Below are 19193 nucleotides of genomic sequence, written 5' to 3'. Positions count from 1 at the left end.
TCTTCACTGTTTCACACAGTTTCACTTTACTACAAACACGTTCTTTGTAAAGTCTCACTTCAGTCTTCTCTCCTAAGGAGCAATGCTAACAGACCAACAGCAGCACAGACATGAGCAACAGTCTCATTACTGTCTGCTGCACCGTGTTAACACGACCAAGCGGAAACAGCACACAGATAAAACATGTCAGACTGCAAACTCAGCGTAAGACTAAAAACCGACGACGTGGTGAAAAGCTCACAGTTACACACCCACATACATGTGAAGGTGCACTCTCCTACCAAGGTCTCTGCCAGAATAATACAAATGTAGTGTTCTGATAAAAAACAAAACATTTTTAAAAGCATGAAAACAACAAGAAGAATTTATTACTGTGTGACTGAGTAACTAAACTATCACTAATTGATAATATTAATGATCACATCTGGACTCACTGAGCCTTTCTGAAGTTCCTCACAGCTGCAATCAGTCGACGTTGTCCCTCTGCTGATGTTTTGTACTTCTGCAGGTCCAACTCATCCAGAACCTCCTCTGACATCTGCAGCATGAAGGCCAGAGCTGAGCAGTGGATCTCAGAGAGTTCCTTTGATTTGTTCTCTGACTTCAGGAACTCTTGGATCTCCCGAGATAAGAAGATGTCGTTCATCTCCATCAGACAGTGGAAGATGTTAATGCTTCTGTCAGGAGAGGATTTTGTCTTCCTTCCTTTTAGATTCTTGATGACTCTCTGGATGGTTTCTGGACTGTTCTCTGTCTGACCCAGCAGACCTCCTAAGAGTCTCTGGTTGGACTCCAGACAGAGGCCATGAAGGAAGCGAACAAACAGGTCCAGATGACCATTTTTACTCCTGAAGGATTTTATTAGTGTTTCCATCAAAAAATCATCCAGAGATGACTCTTTGTATTTTTTTCCCAAGAAGTTCTTCAGCACCTCTGACTTCCTGTTGGTGAAACAGTGGAACATGTAGACTGCAGCCAGAAACTCCTGGATGCTCAGATGAACAAAGCAGTAGACTGGTTTCTGGAAGATCACACACTCTCTTTTGAAGATCTCTGTACAAACTCCTGAGTACACCGAGGCCTCTGTCACATCCAGACCACACTGCTCCAGGTCTTCTTGGTAGAACATGATGTTTCCTTTCTCCAGATGTTCAAACGCCAGCCTCCCCAGCTTCAGAAGAACTTCCCTGTCAGCCTCCGTCAGCTCCTGTGGACTCGTCTCATGTCCCTCGTGGTACTTGTTCTTCTTCCTCTTTGTCTGAACCAGCAGGAAGTGTGAGTACATGTCAGTCAGGGTCTTGGGCAGCTCTCCTCTCTGCTCTGTAGTCAACATGTGCTCCAGAACTGTAGCAGTGATCCAGCAGAAGACTGGGATTCTACACATGATGTGGAGGCTCCTGGATGTCTTCATGTGGGAGATGATTCTGCTGGACAGCTCTTCATCACTGAATCTCCTCCTGAAGTACTCCTCCTTCTGGGCGTCAGTGAAGCCTCGTACTTCTGTTAGCCTGTCAACACATGTAGGAGGGATCTGATTGGCCGCTGCAGGTCGGGAAGTTATCCAGACGAGAGCCGAGGGAAGCAGATTCCCCTGGATGAGGTTTGTCAGCAGCTGGCTGACTGATGACTTCTGTGTGACATCAGACAGCAGCTTCCTGTTGGTGAAATCCAATGAAAGTCTGCTTTCATCCAGGCCGTCAAAGATGAACAAAAGCTGAGAGACAGCCAGCTTCTCTGCTGTGACCTTCTCTAATGTTGGATGGAAAACATGGAGCAGCTCCAGAAGACTGTACTGCTCCTCTCTGATCAGGTTCAGCTCCCTGAATGAAAGCAGAACCACCACACTGACATGTTGGTTCTCCAAGCCCTCTGCCCAGTCCAGAGTGAACTTCTGCACTGAGAAGGTTTTTCCAACACCAGCCACGCCGTTGGTCAGAACCACTCTGATGGGTCTCTGTTGGTCAGGTAAGGCTTTAAAGATGTCCTGGCACCTGATTGGAGTGTCATGGAGGGCGTCCATCTTGGAAGCTGTCTCCAGCTGCCTCACCTCATGTTGGCTATGAACCTCTTCACTCTGTCCCTCTGTGATGTAGAGCTCAGTGTAGATCCTGTTGAGGAGGGTTCTACTTCCTGTTTCATCACTTCCTTCAGTCACACGTTCACATCTCCTCCTCAGACTGATCTTATGTTCATCTAAAACCTCCTGCAGACCAACATCTGCTGAAAGAAAGAAAAACAGAAAGAAAACTCTTCAATGTCTGAACAACAACAAGAAGTCCAGTTTTCAGAAATGAGTCCATCAGCAGACAGATGTTCAGTCTTACTTTGTACACAGCTGCTCTGACTGGCTGTCTGCAGTCCAGCTCTGCTTCTGGATCTTTCTCCACACTGGGGACAGGACCAGTCTCCTGATGAAGCAGACTGGTCCCAGTATGAGGAGATGCACTGTCTGCAGAACCAGTGTCCACAGCTGGTAGAGACTGGATCCTTCAGGACGTCCTGACACAAAGCACAGCAGGACAGCTGCTCCTCCTCACAGACACCACTCCTCTTCCTCTTCCTCCCTCTGTGAACACATTTCTTTATCACTAAAATCATTGACTGTCAGTGACAAACATCCAGATTTGATGACACTGTGCAGAAGCTCTGATGGTCACAGAGAAAAGTCAAAGTGGAGAAACTTGTGTTTGAGTTCAGAATCCAAGTTTCCTTTGCTGTTCCTGCCTGTCTTATTAAACACAGAGTGATCAGCCTACAAACTCCACAGTAAAAGCCTTCATCACAGAGCTGATTATGTCCTTCACTGGATGTACTGGAAGTTTGGGATCCATCACTTTCAACTGACCTTTGACCTCCTCTAAAAACTGTGGTGGAGCAGCGGTGTCACATTCAGAGCTTTCAGCTTTATTTTGAAAGAGTTCAGTCATCAGGAAGTGAACTTCTTGGTTCTGATTTTCTTTCTATTATTTTACAGAAGTGAAGAAGAAGAACTAAAAGCTTTGAAATGATCTGAGTGATATTTTTGAACATTGCCACCAAATTGAGTTCAGCCTCCAGCAGTAACTTTGTTTCATGATGCCTCCCTGATGATGTGATGTTTGATTACAAACCTGTTTATGTGTTAGACATTAATCACATGAACACAGGCAGAAAAAAGAAGCCAATGAAACAAATGACAGAAACGTGTTCATTCACTGCCATGATCCATATTTGATATGTACAGATGTTTGTAAAGAACACGTGTGCAGCGCTTTGTTCTGAGTATCTGCTGTCAGCACACAGTGCAGCAATAACTACAACCACACGTTTCTGTAGATCCTGAACATCAGCCTGGAGGAATCTGACCTCAGGTCTGCACACAGAGGAGCTTCACCTCTGGGATGATGCTGGCTTCAGCTCCTTCTACAATCAGGCAGAAGCTTCTGCACCATCAGGACACAAACAGAGAGGAGCTTCTATCCTCAGACCATCCAAGTCCTAAATCAGAACATGCTCCCCTCATAGCATCACCATCAGGGTTTAAACAGGACCTTACATCATGTTCTTGTCTCACTGTCATATTTCAGATCATACCTGATTCATTATGACGTCACACGCTGCTACACTGATCCTGCTGCTTCATTACTGCTGATATTACTCTGCTCACTCTGTTCAGTTACTCTGTTTACATCACTTTGCTCATTTGCTTTGTTCTGCTTGCACTGCTCTGTCAGTACATGCTGTGCTAATGTGGCACAAAGCACTTTAACATTACATCTGCACAATGTTTCATTATTTCATTTAATGATTGTTTCTAATGTTTTGTCCAGTCACAGGAGCAGCTCAGCACATTTCACTGTGTTGTACGTGTATGACGATGCCTGTGACAAATAAACAGCCTCGGACTCTTCAATCTTCTGCATTTCTTTGGAGATCAGCTCAGTGGCCTGTTGAGACCATCTTTCTATTTCTGATGACTCAGTTCAGATTATTATCCTGATACTTTCTTTTAAAATGTGATGAAATCATTTATCTGATGTTCTGACACAAATACACCAAAACAATCCCAAACAGCACAAACCACCACGTTACACACAGTGTAATAAAAATACAGGCAACTACAAATAAAAACACTTTAAAATATAAACTAAAATTACAAAGTGGTCACAGAATTTCAAACACCCGTAAATGAGTCAGCAGCTCTCTTACATGGTCAGCTGAGCTCCATGATTGAAGAACATTGTTGCTGCAGGTTCATGACTGAACTCTGGAGGTCTGTTTTTGGACCAATCACTCCTCACAGACACACAGCTGGATGCTGGAGACTGTGACCTCTGACCTCTGCAAACACAAACACATCACATGAATTACTGATTAATCTGTTTAAAATCTTTTAAGCAGCTGCAAACACACAAACTGGATGATGTGATGGTTTCTGTCAGTAATAGTTTTCTCAGATTAGAGTACAGACGGCTGCAGAGACGTTCACAGCAGCAGAGAAGAAATCATTACCTTGGATTGCATTACTACTACGATTGATACTAGCATTATCGTACCCGGACCACCATTAGGAATCATTTATGATGTCACTGGTAGAACATTTATAGAAACAACCTTTGAACTCTTGACTCAGCAGCTCTCTTACATGGTCAGCTGAGCTCCATGATTGAAGTTCATTGTTGCTGCAGGTTCATCACTGAAGCCTGGAGGAAGTCTTTCTTTGGACCAGTCACTCCTCACAGACACACAGCTGGATGCTGGAGACTGTGACCTCTGACCTCTGCAAACACAACCACATTGCATTCATTTCACATCAATTAGTACACCACAAAAGGCATGCAAGAAACACAGTATGAAGGCAAACTTCTGGCTTCAATAACATTCAACAGGTCAGGTGGAAACTTTTCTCAGATTTGATTCATGTTTTTATAGAACGATCCAGCTAAAAAAAATATACCATTAGGTCAGGGGTCAGCAACCTTCAGGACCCAAAGAGCCATTTGGAGCCAGTTTCCACGCAAAAGAAAACACTGGGAGCCACAAATACTTTTTGACATCTAGAATGAAGATAACACTGTATATACTGTTTTTTACCTTTATGCTTTGTATGAACAACTAAGGTGTGTTGCTTATGAAATCCATGAAGTGCTACAGAGAAAATTACATGTTATTTATGTAATGAACACATTTGAACTCTTAAAGAAATATAACAAAAGGAAAGACACCCAGCTGAACTAAAATGATGTAGCAAACAAAAGCTGCTGTGAGCCGCCACCCTTATATCTCCTTTGGGCTTTTGGAGCCTTGAGCTGACTTTTAAAAAAATAATTGGAAAAAAAGCTCGATGCTGCTGAAAGATGAAAAATAGATATTTGCAAAATTCTGCCTAAATATGTATTTTACCTGGTTAATGTGTGTGGCGGGGCGTGGTCTGCAGCGGCGAGGTGGACGCACCTGAGCGGCAATCACGCCTCGCCGCCTTAACGTCTGTGCTGTTGTGTTGGTGTGTGTCGGGCTGTGAGCTGCAAAGCTACAGCCGGCTGTGTGCGTACAGCAACCGTGTGTGAAAAGTGGTCAATAAAGAGAAGCTGAAAAGCGTGTTCATGCAAACATCGTCGGGTCTGCCGTGATATGTTTACAACGGGACTTCTGCTCCTGAACCTCTGCGCACAGCGTCTGCAGGTCGGGGCTGTACGAAGTCACTTTCATCTTTACAGGACTGTAAGCTGTCGTCTGTCAGGCGTGAGCGTGTTTGTTTTTAACATAGTTCACGGTGGAGAACAGCTGCTGACATAATGTGGATCCGAAGATCCATAATTGGCCTTCCTGGGGCTGAAAGTCTCGATAAATGCACGGCGTTTCGGCGGGTACACCGGCTTCCACGAGTGTGACGCTTATTTGAGCGATGAAAAAATAATAAAATATAATTTTCTTTTTATATTTCAATATCACAACAATCTTCCAATTTAGAACTACAAGTTAAAAAAGAACATAAATAAAATACACTTCAGCTAAATACTTCTAATTTATTTTCCCAAACCACGAGGAGCCGCACTGTAAGGACTAAAGAGCCGCAGGTTGCCGACCCCTGCATTAGTGTTAGTCAATGTTGCAACTGAACTGAAAAACAAAAGATTTTGGTCCAAAGAAACAAAGTCACTATTAATACAACACAACCCCCCCAAAAAGAGCCATGTAGACCCCGGGCTCTATGGGTCTTGTGCTCGGAGCTTGTTCCTGTGCTGCCATGATTAGTGCCTCTGTGCTGTCTTTCAGTCCAGCTTTGTTCAGCCACTGGTAGGATTTCTGGATGTCAGCCACTTCCTCTGCCTGCTGGTGGTGCAAACTGTGTTGTTCTGAGTTTCATTGGACGTCTTTGTCCAAAGCACCAGACAAAGGGCAAAGTAGATGCATTTGCATCAGCAGGAAAATACACCCCAAACTAGCATCATCATTATACAACTTTAACAACTGCCACTAAATGATACTTCATACACAGACCAGTGTTAGGTTAAGTTATGATGTCACTGGCAGAACATTTATAGAAACAACCTTTGAACTCTGAGTCAGCAGCTCTCTTACATGGTCAGCTGAGCTCCATGATTGAAGAACATTGTTGCTGCAGGTTCATTACTGAAGTTTGGAGGTTTTTCTCTGGACCAGTCACTCCTCACAGACACACAGCTGGATGCTGGAGACTGTGACCTCTGACCTCTGCAAACACAAACATCAATAACTGATCAGTTCTCTCTGACAGCCATATGATCAGCTGATCCCTCTGTGATATTGTGTCTGCCTCATAACGCTGACAGTTCAGCCAATCATCATCCAGTTTTTTCTGTCTCTGAATGAACTCAGTTTGTTCTCAGCTCTTCTCTCTGATTCTGCTGCACTGACTTCACTTAAACTTACAGAGTTCAGATCTTAGCAAGAAAACAAGTCAATAAAAAGCAAACTCAGATCAAACAGTTTGAACCAATCACAGATCAATGATTCTGTCATGGTTATGTTGAAATGACTAATAAAGTTAGTAGTGTTCTTACATTATTGCTGCAGGTCCATGACTGTAAGGTGGAGGTGTTTGTGTAACCCCGTCACTCCTCACAGACACACAGCTGGATGCTGCAGATGCTGCTCCGTCCTCTTCCTCCATCTTCTTGATGTCAGGGTGGAGTTAGTCTGAGAGGTAAACACACACACTCAGAGGTGCTGTTGTACTGGAAGCATCACACTGACGACTTTCTAATGTTGGAGCTTTGGCCCTAAAGTCCAAACCAGTTATTTTAGAGGCTCAAAGTCTTTAAAAAACACCAAAACCATCACATTATTTAATAAGTACATGATCAGGTGGATGAAGGAACTCAGTGTGTTTGGGATCATCATCATGGTGAGGAGCCCACATGTTACGGCTCCTTTGGAGAGAAGCTGAGGATCACTGCAGGAAGTGAGCTCATGAAACCAAACTGCTGTTTGTGAGCAGCATGACTCTGTTATTGGACCTGCTCTGTGTTCTACATATGATCAATACTTCAAATATCTGTAAACATCTCATCTTATATTTGTTGCACTTGGTCACATCTGTCTTTAAAAATAGATTTTTAATGTCACTGAGAGTTCTTTTCTACCTTTATTGATTTATTTTGGAATAAATTAAATATAAAGGTGCCAAAAACTGCCTGCAGCTTCAGCTCTGTGACAGGAAACTACTGTCAGGCTCAAAATGACTTCAGATTATTCATCACAGAGTGTTTATAGATCACAGGACACGTTACAGTTTTACTGTCGATGTTTTAGTTTTAAAAAAAATGCTGTGTTAAGGTCTTACTGTGAATCTGCGCGCTCATTGGCTAATAACTTGAGACTGACAGGTGGTTATCCAATCAGCGTGCGGCCTCACACGGACATAAAACTCTTAAAGTTTGTTTCTGAAGGGATTTTCAGATCAGACCTGATGTTTCTGCCTACAGCCTGTTTACCGATATAATCAATATCAGATATCAGAGCAACAGAAACCTCGGTGATCAGGACGCCGGGACTGAGAACAGGAAGTGGCTCAAACAGTTTAAAGTCAGCCTGAAAGGAGTTTCTGTCGCCATTTTTTTTGTCGTGATAAGGGCGGGTCTTACTGTGAACCTGCGCGCTCATTGGCTAATAACTTGAGATTGACAAGTCGTTATCCAATGAGCGCGCGGCTTCTCCCAACATAAAGTAGTTTCCTTTGAAAAACCAAAGTCTGATTATTTTTGCCTCCACTGACGGAGCCTGTTGTTCCCGCCACAGAGACACAGTAATGTCAGAGCGGTGTTAACACTCAGCTGCCTCAGCACAGCTCTCACTCTCCTCCTGCTCTCTCAGCTAAACTCACTTCCTCTCTACTTACAGGAAACCAGCGCTCAGAGAAGCCGACCGGCCTGACGTTTCACCCACAGACACGAACAGCGTGGAATTATTTTATGTCATAAGAAGAAACATATTCATGTTAACACTCACCTGCATCAGCTCCACCTTCCTCCTCCTGCTGCTCTGAACGGAGGATCAACACTTTCACTTTCACTGCTCCTCCCTAAACACAGAGGATGCTGGGACTTGTAGTTTTTACCTTGTGTGATATTTATGGCTGTGACACTAAATCACAGCATGTAAACTTCCTGCAAACATGTCACAGGCGATAAAAGTTTCACATTAAAGGTGAAGTTATTTTTCTGTCTCATGTTCAATAAACAGTGAGCTGGGAAAACTGAAGAACAGACTTCAGACGTTCCCTGCAGAGTTTCTGCTGCTCGGTCGTCTGCATGTTGCTGAGACTGAGCTGATGATGAAGCTGTGATGGGTTTATGGCACGTTTGGTTCTGGAGAAGAGTTTTACTGCCGGTGCAGGTGAAATGATCAGAGGTTACAGCCTCTGGTTAAAGTGGAGGCAGCGATCAGGACGGCTGAGCAGCAGAGGTCTCGAGGGTCCTAAAGTGTAAAAGCATCAGAATCAGAATCAGAAAGGGTTTTATTGCCAAATGTTGAGCAGGTTTACAACATTAGGAAATTGCTGCGGTGCTTCAGTGCAAACATACTGTCATAAATTACGCTTAAATAGACACGAAAATAAAAATAAGAATAAGAATTAAAAGTGCTAAGTAGATAGATATATACATGATATATACATGAGTGCAGGTGGTGATCAGTGCCAAACATGGAATGATGCAGTGAACACAGCGTAGGGTGTTAGTGGTGGGAACAGTCATACGGTTATTGTTCATCCGACAGCAGAGGGGAAGAAACTGTTCTTATGGCGAGAGGTTCTGGTGCGAATGGACCGGAGCCTCCTGCCTGAGGGGAGCAGGTTAAACAGACTGTGTCCAGGGTGAGAAGGGTCAGCTGAGATCCGAGCTGCACGCCCCAGTGTCCTGGAGGTGTACAGGTCCTGCAGAGATGGGAGTCTGCAGCCAATCACCTTCTCAGAAGAGCGCACAACACGCTGCAGTCTCTGTTTGTCCCTGATAGTGGCTCCAGCGTACCACACAGTGATGGAGGAGGTGAGGATGGACTCGATGATTGCAGTGTAGAATTGCATCATCGTCCGTGTTGGCAGGTTGAATTTCTTCAGCTGCCTCAGGAAGTACATCCTCTGCTGGGCTTTCTTAATGACGGAGGTGATGGTGGGCTCCCACTTCAGGTCCTGGGTGATGGTGGTACCCAGGAAGCGGAATGAGTCCACAGAGGTGATGGGGGTGTCAGACAGGATGATGGGGGGGAGTGGAGCTGTGTGCGTCCTGAAGTCCACAATAATCTCCACTGTCTTCTGGGCATTCAGCACCAGGTTGTTGTGGCTGCACCAGGACACCAGACGTTCAACCTCCCTCCTGTAGGCAGACTCATCCCCGTCCGAGATGAGTCCAATAACGGTGGTGTCATCAGTGTTAGTAACACAAAGATCACAGAATGGGATCATCCACACAACACTAACATCTAAATCCACGGCAGGAACTCTTCCAGTGTCCTGAAAAATCTGTGTGCACGATGCTGAGATTAAAATCTGTCTGCTCATTTTAATGCAATATTTACTAAAGTCTGGTAGAAGTTTTACTGATTTCCAGTCCACTTAGAAGACGTGTGGATAGGTGGTGGGTTGTAGAGCAGACTGAAAGCTTTAAGTTCATCCTCTGATTAAAAACTCAGACCCACAGATACAGGAAGTATAACCCTGGTGTAAGAAAGGAAACAGCAACACGGCAGCCATCTTTTTCCTCCCATGATGACCAGTGTCCCAGCAGAAGCTGGGGTTTGTTAGATCCTGTTCGATCCAGAGGAAACAGGCTAAAAGAGTCGATCAGGGGGGATCATGGTTTTATTATGTGCTCGTTATGATTGAAGCTCTGGTTGTGTGTTAGAGACAGAACCTGCAGATTCCTCCACTCTGCCTCCTCCTCTGCAGGAATCAGCCTCTTGGCTGGTTTTATTCACCAACATGAATAAAATCATCAAACTAATCCAAGTTCATTGTGAAATGCCTGAAAATGGAGGAATAAATCTGTCAGTTACCGTATAAAGTTTGAGTTTGTCAGTGTTTTACACGGAGACGGTCGTCAGATGTTGAATGTTTAGCATGAAAGTTCCACATCTGGAGAAACCTTCAAGATTAAAGCCAGTGAAAAGTGAAGAGTTTCTGCAGCAGCCGCACTTCCTGCAAATCTGTTCTTTCAAGATAAAGTGAAGAGTCTAAAATTATATTCACGACAGGTTTAAAGGTGAAGGTGGTCACATGGTTTTAGTGGAATGCCTACGTGGGCGCGTCTGAGTGATTTTGATTCAGATTCGTGCAGCGTGGAGCAGTAAACACTTGTTTTTGTTCATCTGGACTCATGAAGGATTCCAGTTAGCACATTTCCAGCCAATGAAACGTAACTACAGATGAAGACAAACACATTTAAGCTGCCTGACTCTCGAGTGTGGGTGCATGTTCCCATTTTCAGTCTGTTTTAGTTTTCAGTTTAGAGGAACGCTGCAAACTCACAAAAACTTCTTTCTTGTGAGGTTTTGTTGTCAGACTGATAAAAGCAGCAGCAGCTGGTGTTTGATGAGCAGACGTGTGTTTCCTGTTCTGTAATAATCAGCTTGTTACCATCACATAATGAACTCAGCCGTGACCAATGAGGCCGTCCTTGTGCGGTTCTCTGGCGCTGATTCTGACTGTGACCTTCACCTCTGCAGGGTCGCCTCTGCTCGTGGCTGAGCTCGTGTTTGTCAGGCTGACAAAATAAAAGCTTCTTCATTTCTGTGGCTGAAGAGGAGTCTGCTCTTCTTCACCAACAGGAAGTGAAACATTTCTCACTGATTCTGAAATCTTCACTTGTCTCACAAATTCACAGTAACACACACACACGGTTGTGTTTTCATATCCTTGTGGGGACATCTATTTGACATCATGCTCTCCTCAGCCTTTTACTCTAACCATTAAGACTGAATGCCTAACCCTGACCTGACTGTCCCTGACACTAAAACCACATTCTGAGTCTCAAAAATGTCTTCAAACTTGTGGGGACGGGCATTTTGGTCCCCACAAAGACATGTAAACATGCACACACATAGGTATTAATGACCTCACAGGTTCATGTTTGGGGCTTTTAGCATCTTTGTGTGTCGCTCAGATTTAATTCACTCTTGTTTTGAGGTTTTGTGCCTTTTTGTTTCATTCTTTGTGCGTTTATTTTCTCTTTAAGCCTTTCAGGACTCGTGCTGTTGGCTTTTTCCTGGTGTGTTATTAGTATTTTTCATTTCTAAACTTATTCTAAAAGAAGGACCGATGGAACATTTATGTGAAAATAAACATGATCATTTAATGTTTTTGTCAATCACAGTGTTGGGACTAACGCGTTATTAAGTAACGTGTTACAGTAACTACGTTATTATTGTGGTAACGAGCACGGTAACTAGTTATTATGCTAAAATCAGGAACGCGTTAGTCGTTACTGGGATTTAGATAGGCTCGTTATTCGTTACTTCGTGTGGTGGCTATCGCGGAGCTTCCACAGATTCAGTAACATTAGCAAGTGGTGGAAGCCAGCAGGTGGAGGAGGGAAAGGGGGACGCAGAAGGAAAAGAGACCCGAGGCGGCCGCCGGTCCAAGTGTGAACTGAACTTCAGGTAAGAAGTTATGACCTGCAGTCTCTCTGGGTCAGATATAAACCAAGTTTAGGTGGAGTTTATTTTTGTTATTCTGACTTTTTCCGTACTGCGTGCTAGCTAGCATGACAGAGTTTCTATACAGCTGGGTGGGTGCTATGAAGTTAATGATGTTGAACTTTATTTTGTTCATAAGTTATTAGAATTGCCAACCGTCTCATCTGGTATTCAGAGAAAATATTACGCATTTCTTATTGAGGGAAAAGGAACAGTTAGTCCCGTAATTCAGCTACAATGAAAAAGGCACAAAGCTGGAGTTATTCTGTGTCTTTGCTGCACAGCTGCCTCTTCTTCTTTCATTCTCCCCCCTCCCTCTCCTGTTTCTACTTCAATCATGAAAACTGATCAATGATCAGCTGATCGTCTCTCTTGTTTGTTTATCGCCCACTTTGCATCAGAAAGAGGAAACCAGCGGAGTTCACGTTAAACAACAGCAGCACGTTTAAGCTTGATCAGCTGTTGTTAGAATTTATTTCATATTAATTTCTAGTATCAGCTGATGTTTGCTGGAGCCACAGCTGCAAAAAAGCTGCTGGTCATGATGTCGGTTTGGTTATGTGGTGAGAGGGAAACATGAAGATGAAACCAGGAGATGTCCTTACTGAATCATCAGAGCTGAACAGTGATGGAGAAACAGGTTTACCTTTTAGGTGACATGAATGAGTTGAAGGGAAGTTATGAACTGTTTCTGAGAGACAAATAACACCAGGATCCTTTTTTAGGTAGCTGACAGCTGGTAACTGTGCAGGGGCGGGTCTAGCAAAGTTTTGCCAGGGGGGCCAGGTAGGGCATTAACAGGGAGAGGGGGGCACAAGGAAATACTTTTCTTTCTTATTCTCGTTTAAAATGTTTCGCTTTTAAAAAATAATTATCTGAATCTTACAACAATCGATTGATAGATTGATGCATATACACCATCAAGACAGTGAGCATCACTGTCACAGCAGCGTTTGTTTTCATTCAAAGGCTTTAGGATTTTTGCTATAATGGTGGGCCGGTCTCTAGTCACAATGCCCAGGCTGATTTTTTTGTCCCAGTCCAGCCCTGTATGCAGCTCATCTGCAGTCTGGTGTTACCTACATCTTCCTATTCAGAAGGCAGAATTTCCGAGTTCTGAGTACAATCGAAAGCACCATGACTGCAGTTTTTGTGTTGGATGTAAAAGGCGCACATGATGCTGTGACGTAGGCTAGAATCATGGTGGCGGTCAACGGCGGTCCAGGCGTGGGATTTCTCTCGTGGAAATATGCACATTATCTTTTCCTTTCTATTGGTAGGTGGCACAGTGCACTGTGGCAGGTAAGCAAGCTAGAAGACTGGCAAAGTTATGGAAGCAACACATTAACAAGAGAATTCTGAGTAAAACCAAAGTTACTTTCCCTAGTAACTAGTTACTTTGAAAGTAACGAGTAACTTGAAGTAACTGAGTTACTTTTGATAGAAGTAACTAGTAATGTAACTAAGTTACTAATTTAAAGTAACTTACCCAACACTGGTCAATCATTAAAAATAAATCCTGGTCTTTCATTTTGCTGCTGCATTGTTCACAGAAACACATATTTTCCTGTTTCTTTCTGTTTGTGTGTTTCTGCTTTTGCCTGTTTAGAGCTGCTGAGCAGGAAAACCCAGACGAACAAAAATCTCTTTTAAGTAAATGTTTGAGTCACTTTGGGTCTGAAATGTAAAAATCTGCAGACTGAAACAGATTTGAAGGCATCACAGGAACAGCCTCACATTCAAAACATGAAAGAGAGGACTTTTATTTTGAAACACTCAGGAAATGACAGAGGGAAAGTTTTTTAATTAAAACAAATTATTAGTTTATGCATTCTAAGTTCATACAACCACCAAAACTGTGATGATCCTCCTTCTCCCTAAGATGGCAAACTGAAACACAAGTTTCCTTGTGGCTCAGGAAACTAACCACTCCAAGTTGGTGACTTTTGGAGATTTAATTTCCTGGATGATTGAGAATGCATCAAGACGAACACAAAAGGAAGTTCACCGCTTTTAGCAGCTCCCCCCCAGGCAAACAAAGAGGCAGTTGGCAGTTAGAAATCAGCAATCATTCACACACCCCCACTCCCCTCCAGAATTCTCAGGTAACAACCTAATTTACATATGAATGACTAGCCAATTTAGCTTCCACTTGGCTGAAGCTAAAGCCTAGCTAAAAGCCTACCAGCCATTTGGCAACTCAGCCCATCACACGTCCACGTCTCTCCTTGTTTCGTCTTTTATTATGAAAGGGTTGTGTTTCCATGTTCAGTGTGTTTCATGTTGCTTCCCCTGTGGTGTCAGGTTCATTTGTGTCAGCTGTGTTTCCACTTCCCTCCTTTCTCTTCTGTGTATTTAAGTCCGCTGTCTTCCTCTGGGCAGTGTTGGTGCGTTTTCCTCCGTTCACGTTATTCCGGGTTTCAGGTTATCTCCTGATTCTGTTTAGGTCCATGTTCATGTTCATGTTTTTTCATCAGAGTTTCTCGCATGCACCTCCTCGGATTCATGTTTTTCTTGTCATAGTTGTCATAGTCATACCGAGTTATTCCCAGGATAGGTTTTAGTTTTAGTTTCCGCCCCTGTTTGCTGGGCCTTGTTTTGTGTTCGTGTTTTTCAACCTAATAAATGGTTTGTTTTTTTGTTAAGATTCAGTTCCATCTCTCCCTTGTCTGCTTTTGGGTTCATATTGCAATCACATCAGCCACAGTGACAATAAACTTATTTTGATTTTTAACTTTCTTTATTTTTTCAACAATATTATGTATATATAAACATTTTGCATCTTACAATATAAAGCCTGGATCCTGCACATATTGCACTTTGAACTTGAACTGTGTTGTCTGTTTATTGGAGATTGTACTACTTGAATTCATTATCCTGGTGATATAACACATTAATTCTCCATTTGGAATCAATATAGTATATAATACAGTATCTGTCTATCCATCTATATAGCTATTGAATTGAACTGGAGTGAATGGAAGAGAATTAAATAATGGATTTCATGTTCATGTTTATCTATGTTGTAACAGTGACGACTTGAGACATCTGTTTGGCACTATATGAAGAGAATTAAATAAAATTTAAATAAAAATGATATTAACTGTATTTATACATTTTATATTTTTGGATGAGACACTGTCAGTGTGCTGTTATATAACTCAGGTATTTTTAAGGCCTGACTGGTGGCATTGGTGCCCATTGCTTTACTGTGCTGTTGGATGTGTATGTGGGCTATCCCTTGTACCTGACATTTGATTGGGCATCACTGTGTTGCTATGGTATGATCCTGGTAGTTGTTGTTAATAAAACAATAACAAATTCAAATTCAAACATTGCTGCATTCTTCTGTCACTGAGGATTCCAAACCTGCACTCAGTCTCCTCATTACTTTGGTATTGAACAGACAAACTTTGGAGCTCCTGCAAACTTTATTCACAAACTGCAAATATTTTACACAAATCTGCGACTGACAACAAGCACAGAGACTTCAAACAATCACTGAAGTAAGGACTGAAAGATTTACTTTAAAACAATAATGATTAAGACCTTTTTCATAAGGTTGTTTTCCCTTGATTGCCAGCTGTTACTGTTTTTTTCTTCATATCTTTCATATTTGTCCACCTAAACAATGCTTTAATGATACAGTTTGAGAAGTTTGATATGAATTTATCCAACTGACTTGAAAATGAAACTGACAACTGTCCTGTAATCTTACACAGAGAAACCAAATCCTGCGTCTTTGCCTTGACAGACGCCTAAAATGGCTCGAGCTGTGGTAAGTTACCCTTCACTGTGTCTGTTTCTAAACATTAAATCGTGTGAATTTTTAAAGAAAAATCCAACAACAACAATAATAATATGTAACAGAGCAAAACGTCAGATGACTTGAATGTTCCTCTGCAACACAAAGTCAAAGTCTGCCTCCTCCACAGGCAAAGGAGAAGCTCCCACGCTCATCCAGTGCAGACCGTTGTGCTCTGGACAATGAAGTTCCCGCTTTCATGTTCCGACCTATCAGCGCACCTGCATGTGAGCTCCTAAGTCCACCACCTGCTGATGCCAGCTTTCAGTCGAAGGACACAGACAAGATCATGCATCCAGATTTGAAAAACGATCGTTCATCCCTGGATGATGAAGTGATGTTTTTCATGTGTCCTACTGATGTTCCTCTGCCTCCGAGACCTCCACCCACTGCAGAGGTAGGTCTCTGCAGAAAGCGCAGATATTCTACTGCTTTTTCTGTTAATGATGAAGAGGAACATTTGATGCCCAAACGCATGAGGCTGATGAGTTCTGATGTACCAGTTTCTTCAAATCCTCCACCTGCTGATGCCAGCTTCCATGCAAAGGACACAGACAAGATCATTAATCCAGATTTGAAAAACGATCGTTCATCCCTGGATGATGACGTGACGTTTTTCATGTGTCCTAGCGATGTTCCTCTGCCTCCGAGACCTCCACCCACTGCAGAGGTAGGTCTCTGCAGAAAGCGCAGGTATTCTACTGCTTTTTCTGTTAATGATGAAGAGGAACATTTGATGCCCAAACGCATGAGGCTGATGAGTTGGGATGTCTCTAAGTCTCCAGCTGCTGAGAAGGAGTATGTTTGCTTTACGTGTCCTGAAGACAAGAGGTCTGAGTTACCTCTCAGCTCCCTCCAAGGCCATCCACCATCACAGGTCAATAATAATGACACTGACCAGTGTACCATTCTGCTGCCTCCTGAAATCCCAGTACCTCCAAGTCCTGCCCCTGTTGGAGTTCTAGAAACTGTTGATTTTCCTTTTGTTGATAATTAAATACATGTTTGTGGTAATAAATACATTTTTGAGCAAATACACGTTGAGATGATTTGGTTGATTATGATGGTTATAATTATCCAAACAGTATTATTCCTAATAAGATCTTTACTTTTTATACTTATTTTCTCCATGACCTATTTCGATGTCTATTTTGAAGATCCACTCATATCATGACAGTATGCTTATTCTCAGTAGAGTGTATAGCCACATGTGAACAAATAATAAATTAAAGTCACTCATTAACAACTTACCACATACGCCGGAGCTGAATTCAAGATGTAAGCAGACGTTTCACAGATATCTTGGTTGTCTTTCCATTTCCTACACTAACAGTATCCTGAGAATTGGCTTATAGAGCTGATATAAAGGTGAAATTTGATGACTTAATCGAAGCATCATCAGCTTAAATGCAAATGAATCCACTGTACTTGAGGTAACCTAACACTGACCATGAACGCCACAGTCACTGTGCGCCAGTCCAACACAGTGCTTTACTGTGAACTCACCACAGTACTGCAAACTAAAGTGTTTATCTTCCAGTCCAATCCATCTTTATTGAGAAAGCACTTTAAAAAACCCAGGACAAAACCAAAGTGCTGTACAGTAAATGAGTTAAGAACAATAGAATAAAACATAACAGTAAAAAAATAAAACACATAATACATAAAAAATGTAAACAGCCCTATATTTCAAAACAAGATAAAACAGCAAAAATAAACTAAAAAACTCAAACTAAAAACCAACATCTTACAAGGTGTCAAAGGTCAGGGTGAAGAGATGAGTTTTCAGGAGTGATTTAAGAACAGGCAGAGAAGAAGCCTGTCTAATCTCTAAAGGCAGATCGTGTCACAGTTTCAGAGATGCTGCAGCAAAAGCACGATGTCCTCTAAGTTTACGCTCAGTCCTGGGAACATTCAGGAACAGCTGATCAGCTGACCTGAGACAGCGGGTGGGTTTATAAGACTGTGGCAGCTCAGAGAGTTAAGATGCAGCTAGGTCATGGAGAGCTTTAAGAGACATTAATACCAATAAGCTGCTAACATGATGTTGTATTTTATTTACATGTCTGTTTTAGCACTTTAACATTTGCATCTGTCTAACTGGCTAACCATGCAAGACTATTGCAAGCATTGCTCTGTAATAGTGCGACATTTTGGACCCCAGGAGGTCCTTCTGTATCTGCACGATGTTTGACCTGCAGTCTTTATAGCCGCCTATGTATATTCTTTTAAACCTTTTTATTGTTTTTAAATGATAGTTACGGACCAAATGTTAAACTATATAGTTGAATATATAGTTAAAGTGTTTCTCTAGATACAGAGAAAGGTTTTACATCAAAAGGTCATCTGTCTGCATATAAAACAGAAGCTTTCATGCAGATGCACTTCCTGTTTACAGACTTTGAGGTTTAGGTAGTGACGGGGGTGATTTACTGAGCGTGTAAGTTTTCCTCCTGTCAACACACTCTACAATGCTGCCCACATGCCACTCCTGTCCAGTCTTGAAAGCAAAACATGTATGTATAGTATAAAATGGTGAAATGCTGATTTCCATGTTTCAATTGAATCACTTGATTGTAATCAATTGATTGCAGAGACTTTTGTTAAGACCCTATAGAATCAGAAGTCCCGTGAACATGCACTAATAAAAGCTGCAGTTGTAATAGGGGATAAAGTAGAAGAAGAGGGCTTTCAGAGGGGGCAACAAAGAGGAGGTGAGGAAGGTCCAGGTGTTACTAAAGGACAAGATCAGAGAGGCTAAGGACAATTACAGGAGGAAGCTGGAGTGGAAACTCCAGCAGAACAGCATGAGAGAGGTGTGGAGGGGCATGAAGACCATCACTGGATTCAGGCCAACCAACAGCAGGGGAGCTGAGGGAGGTGAGAATAGAGCCGACGAGTTGAATCTGTTTTTCAATAGATTCGACACCACAGTGTCTGCTCCCACCCCCACAACCTCACCTGCAGTCAGCCTGGAATCCAGAGCCACACCACTGTGCCAGCCTCTCTCTTCACATGTTGCCTCCTGTGAGATTCCTGACACCCCTCCCCCACCCATCACCTTCACTCAATACCAGGTTGAGATGCAAATGAGGAGACTTCACTCAGGCAAGTCTGCTGGACCAGACGGAGTGAGTCCCCTTGTCCTCAAGGCCTGTGCCCCCCAGCTGTGTGGAGTCTTTCATAAACTGTTTATGCTGAGTCTGAGTCTGCAGAGGGTCCCGGTGATGTGGAAGAC

The 19193-nt window shown here is 42.8% G+C and overlaps 1 protein-coding gene and 1 pseudogene across 2 annotated transcripts in view; both read right to left on the bottom strand.

Annotated features, from left to right (window-relative positions):
* LOC113017716 (NACHT, LRR and PYD domains-containing protein 12-like) overlaps positions 1-19193 on the bottom strand; it is a 1242929-nt gene that overhangs the window by 1173554 nt on the left and 50182 nt on the right. The window lies entirely within an intron of this gene.
* LOC145423967 (protein NLRC3-like) lies at positions 441-4235 on the bottom strand (annotated as a pseudogene). Its single transcript, XR_013904910.1, has 2 exons — positions 2325-4235; positions 441-2220 (listed from the first exon to the last, which is right to left on the bottom strand). The product of XR_013904910.1 is annotated as a protein NLRC3-like (transcript).

The sequence above is a fragment of the Astatotilapia calliptera genome, chromosome 23 (genome assembly GCF_964374335.1).
Source record: "Astatotilapia calliptera chromosome 23, fAstCal68.1, whole genome shotgun sequence".
NCBI classification, from domain to species: Eukaryota; Metazoa; Chordata; class Actinopteri; order Cichliformes; family Cichlidae; genus Astatotilapia; species Astatotilapia calliptera.
This window is presented reverse-complemented; position numbering and strand designations above follow the sequence as displayed.